This window comes from Fragaria vesca, linkage group LG3, assembly GCF_000184155.1.
Source record: "Fragaria vesca subsp. vesca linkage group LG3, FraVesHawaii_1.0, whole genome shotgun sequence".
Lineage (NCBI taxonomy): Eukaryota > Viridiplantae > Streptophyta > Magnoliopsida > Rosales > Rosaceae > Fragaria > Fragaria vesca.
The window spans coordinates 16,253,347-16,258,828 of record NC_020493.1 but is presented as its reverse complement, the minus strand read 5'-3'; the positions used below and the strand labels follow the sequence as shown (position 1 = coordinate 16,258,828).

The 5,482-nt window shown below is 35.0% G+C and overlaps 1 pseudogene across 1 annotated transcript in view; it reads left to right on the top strand.

Annotated features, from left to right (window-relative positions):
- Positions 1-5,482, top strand: part of LOC101296475 — a 46,472-nt pseudogene that overhangs the window by 37,944 nt on the left and 3,046 nt on the right. The window contains exon 8 of the transcript XR_184381.1: positions 613-647. The product of XR_184381.1 is annotated as a G-type lectin S-receptor-like serine/threonine-protein kinase At4g27290-like (transcript). The remainder of the gene's footprint in view (positions 1-612; positions 648-5,482) is intronic.

Genomic DNA, 5,482 nt, shown 5'->3' with positions numbered 1-5,482 from the left:
TTGGAGAGTCCTTCAATTGTTTTAAGTTTTAGCAAGCCTAAACTCTACCTAAAAACCCTCCCTTACACAGCAAACACAAGCACAGCCGAACCATTCCTTGCCTCCACTGTAATCTTCCACCAATTTCCCTTTCAACCTTGCCGAACCTTATAGGTAGGTTAAGGATGAAGACATCCATGGTTTATGTTTGTAATTACTGTGTAAGAACTTTGAGTTTATTGATAAATATTTTCTGGTTTTGGGTTTTATATGATATGTGTGATTGTATGATCTTTTTTGTGACTTGATTATGATTGTACATGTTGTGTAACGGTTTAGTATGCATGTTAGGATTATTAAAGAAGTAAAGAATCTGTGTTTATGTGTTTAGTAATTGTTAGGTTAATTAATCCTCACCTGATCACGTAATCGAACCCTAGGTCAATTCAAAGTACACGAGTTAGCCATTAGGGGAGAGTTTAATATGCCGTGGTATTTTAGGTCGAGTTGAGCGCAAAGACAACTCGGTTCTAGGTGCTGCATAGGGTAGGCAGGGTGAGTGATTTGCATGGGTTCGAGGATGGGTGACGCCATTGCTAACGAGCATGTCTCCAACGACTCGTGGACGGTAAGTGTTGCTTGATTAGATTGAGCGCAAAGACAATTTAGTTAAGTAGTCACATAGTTTTTGGTTGAGCGCATAGACAACCTTAAACACATGAGAAGTCTTAAGGGTTGGAATTAACTTGCAATTGTGAAAACATAGATAAGATAATTTAACCTTTCATAAAAATACTTGCATGCTAATCGGAATTTATTTGTGAAGTGCTTACAACGTTGAAGTGACCAAACTTTGTAATTATTTGCCTTTGTTTTATTTTCTTTATTTTCTGCCGATTTCAATCCCCCATTTTATTCTTTATGTATATATTGTGTGAATATTTCTAATGACTTTGTTTTGCAGAATAAATTCTTCCCTAGTGTCCCCGGCTAGAACGATACCCTACTTACATGTACTACAACTATAGGGTTTTAAATTGCACTAACGTCATCTTTTGACAGGTCAGTAGACCTTTATGGTACAATAATGTCCATAAATAAGACAGGAACAACTACCTCACAAACCTAATCAACACATAACATCTTAAGCATTTAATGCTAATGGATCCGTTGCGGTCAGACCATCACTCTATAGACACTAAGTATGACCGAGTATATGAGGTAGTAATGAAATGAGGAAGGAATCAAATAACCTAATGCTTTGATACCAACTGTCAGGACCCATCCCGAATTTCACCCTGAGCCCGGAGTAAATCCTGCGGGGTCCACCTCCAAAGAAAATTTACCGAAAATTCGACAATCTCCCTTAAAAATGAACAACCCTAACTTGAAAAATCTAGAAAAACACTTCTATAATAAAATATCCATCCTCAACTCCTGAAGCCATCCGCTCTCCACAAACACATCCACCACAATAACATTTAATAATTTTCCAAATCCCACACATAAACCTCCAACTGATAAATTAAACGCGAACCTCCAAATATTCTAAAATATATTCCTGAGTCTTCACACACAACCCAAAATATCAAACAATACTCCAAGGGTAATCAGAGCTACTAAAACTAGAGGAAGCAAGAAAATACACTGATAGGTTAACATGTAACCAACTGGTGAAAAGATACACCACCAAATAACTTTATAATATGGGTAAGTGAAATCATAATATTATTTGGGTAAGTGAAATCACCAACTGAACCAAAAAAATCACATTAAAGTATAAATCCCAATTAAAGAACAAGAAAAAACTCTCAAACTTAACTTTTTGGTATCCGTCGATGTCAAGATGCACAATGTTTGTAGATGTATCTCTACTTAAAAAAAGTTCCAACGCCAATGAAAAAAAAAAATCGAATATAAATGAGCAACTAGACATGAAAATTTACATTCAAAATCGACATGAGAAATAATGAGTAAAAGAATAGACGAAACATTAACAAAGAAAAAAAGAGAAGAAAAAAAAAGAAATACCAACAGTTCATCTCATGTTTAGGTTGAATGATAATGTCTTCAGACTTCATAAAACATCCGAATATGATAAATTATGGGCTAAAGTTTATGAAGTACATGTTTATCCAAAAAAAAAGAAAAGATAAAAGAAAAAGAATTTGTAATTTGTAACAACTTATTGTCTATTGCTGTAATTTTACATCAGGATATATTGGTCTTTTAATAAATCAACAACGTCTGGGGTGAGCAAAGTGGTTTTTGGGGTGGCAATAGACGCACCCTATAATATTAACATTTAACTAGATACACATCTTTAAACTTTCTAGATTATCTTTATTCAAAATATACCGATATATACTACCATATATATTTTCTAAATACACATTCATTCTTTTTTTATATCATCTCGTCTTGGAAAGAATAAAAAATCTATATGTCTCCTTGCTAAACAACGAGAAGACTATTTTTTCTTTGCAAACTCAAGAGCATTCAAATTTCTCTACCATGATTGATCAATGTATGTAGAAATGGTAGAATCCTTTGACATATTCATTATTTTGGACATTTTGCACCCAAACATGTTTTAGATCATTGCAAAACAGATGCCAAACTAGATCACCAGTCTCTTCTGCTTGAAAACCTCGAGCATGGATACTCCACTTGTTTGCAGGATAGACAATACCATTCTAAGTGTTTGCATGGTCGAAGCCAACTAAAAACCTGCATGGGGGAATCCATTGTTATAAATCATTAAGCTCTTGCCCATGAGACTATGATTAATCCTCGATCAATTCGGTTAAAAATATGTCTATTGTCAAGTTTTAAGTTTGAAACTTCATTCATGTAGAGAGAAGAAAACGTTAAAGTGAGGTGTAGTATATTTCAAGTTTTCAATAATATTATCTAATTAATATAGACCTCGTTTGGTAATTTAATATACTTATACTTTTTGATGTTAGATATATATAAAAAAAGTATGTGTATTAGTATTCAAGAATGTATGAATAAAATTTCTCTATCAATATTTATAAAAAACAGAAATTTAAAAAAAAAATATTAAAGATATTATAGATTCAGACCTTGGTCTAGGCAAAGTCACTGGCTTTTCCTATCATGTACAGGACAGTCCACTTACTATATGGATCAACCATTGAATCATCTCTCTCTATTTAGTTTCTTTGTTTTTTTTTTGTTTTTTTTTTTTTTTTTTTAACGTTGTGTGTGTATATATATATTTCGTACAAGAAATCAAAAGAAAAGTATACCTCTGACTTGTCAAACAGCAATAGTGTTTTTCAACCATGATTTGACGTACTGTTGAATGAGGATGAATATAGGAGAGTTATGACCATTTTCAGTTTCTAAGTTTAAAATGGTCATTTTAAACTTAGAAAGTGTATTGTAAATATGGGTGCTTAGTTAACTCAGTTAGTTTTTTTTTTTTATAATAGGGGTCAGTAAGTGATTATTGAGGATTGATAAGTGATTATTAGGGCCAGTAAGTTATTATTTAAGGTTTGTAACCTGATTATTGAGGGTCAGTAAGTGATAATTGGGTGATTACTGGGTGTCAGTAACTGAAAACTAAGTGATTATTGGGTGTCAGTAATTGAAAACTAAAAGTTATTGGGATCAGTAACTCGATTATTAAGATCAGTAATTCGATTATTTTCTGGTAAATTTTTTTTTCTATTATATTAAGCTGAAATAAGTTGATTATTGGGGGTTAGTAATTGATTATTAGAGGTTAGTAACACGATTATTAGGGGTCAGTAACTGGTTACTGGGGTTACTAATTGGTTAATAGGGGTCATTAACTGGTCAGTAACTGATTATTGGGGGTCAGTAACTGGTTACAGGGGAAATTTTGGTGACCGGAGTCCGGCGGTAGGGGAAATTTCGGTGACCGGAATCCAGCGGCTGGTGATCGGAGTCCGACGGCCGGTGACCGAATTCTGCGGCTGGTGACCGGAGTCCGACGGCATGTGGCCGGAGTCCGAGGTTCCGGCAAAGTCTTTTCATGTTGAAGAGGTGGGGGCAAAATAGTCTTAAAATAATATAGTTTATTAAGACTAAAGTAAAGATTTGGCTATTTGGGCACAAAAAAATCTACTTTTATTCAAATGGGCTTATATAAAATATTGTCATTGAAATGGACAATAAAATGTTACAATTAGTACTAATATAAAAGATTGTCATTGAAATGGACAATAAAAGGTTACAATCAGTACTAAAAAGGACATTTTTCCTAAATAATAAGCGATAAGCATCCATGTCAGAAGCCGGCAATATTTAATCTATCCAAAATTGTAAACTTTGTCAAGAATGAGAGCGCACTAATTCCCAATAGATCAAACCCGACGTTCTAAGTTTAAAATGACCATTTTCAGTTGCCATACACTTTGCACAGAGTTATGAACAATTACAACCTAATGACAAAAAAAAAATGTATCGGCATCTATCAATGGCTTACCAAAAGCTTAGGATTGCAATCTCACTCTCTGGCCGTATCAAGTTAGCAACCATACTAAACCTCCTCAAATCCATTTTTCAAAATAAAAGCGTGGTCCTCTTCTCTTGTAGAAGATACAAACCCTAGTCTTCCTCGACGCGACATCAAACTCATCTTCTTCCTCCATAACCATCACAGCCTTAGGCACCGCCCGCTGCTTAAATTTGCGGCTCCGATCCAACGCACTCCGCCATAGAAGCACCACAACCTCAATTATGAACGCAATTAAAGCACCGCGCTCTCGTCGACGGTGATGGTGATGGTGACGACGACCACACGGGCTGCTCACTCCGATCGGTTTGGCGACGCAACCTCTGCCATCGCAGATCTCGTCTTCAAGAATCAGAACCTCCACTTCTTGTGGTGATCAGTCGACGTCATCACAACGGTGCATCTTCAGTCTCGATCGACGCCATCATCGGTGATGCTGGAGAGAGAGAGAGTTTGAATCTGAGATCTGTTTTGACGGTGAGAGAGAAGGAAAAAGAGGTAAAATTTATATGGTTTTAATCACAAAAAGGATAACAACTCTTTTTAATAGGAATTATTGGAATAGGCTAAGTAATAAGAATTTCATTGAAGTGGGCTTTAGTTTCCTTATTTTTGTGCATTTGGGCATTATCCCTATTATTTAGGGCTGGGTACGGGACGGGACGGGTCAGGATTTGGTGAATCCCGTCCCGTCCTGAAAATAAAAAATGGGACGGGAAGGCGTTTTTAAAAATCTGTCATGTACGTCCTGATCCTGACAAATTAACCTTAAAACAACATTAATGAAATTAATGGAAAAAAATATCCAAAAACACACAAAACAAAAAAAGAACATTGATGAAATTAAAAGTACTAAAATCAACAAGAACATAGGTGCATAGGTGCTAAATTACATCCCACTTTAAAAGTACTAACATTCCACATTAAAAATTAACCCTCAAACAACAACTAAAAATATCTAAAATCACACAAGCAAAAAAAAAGAACATG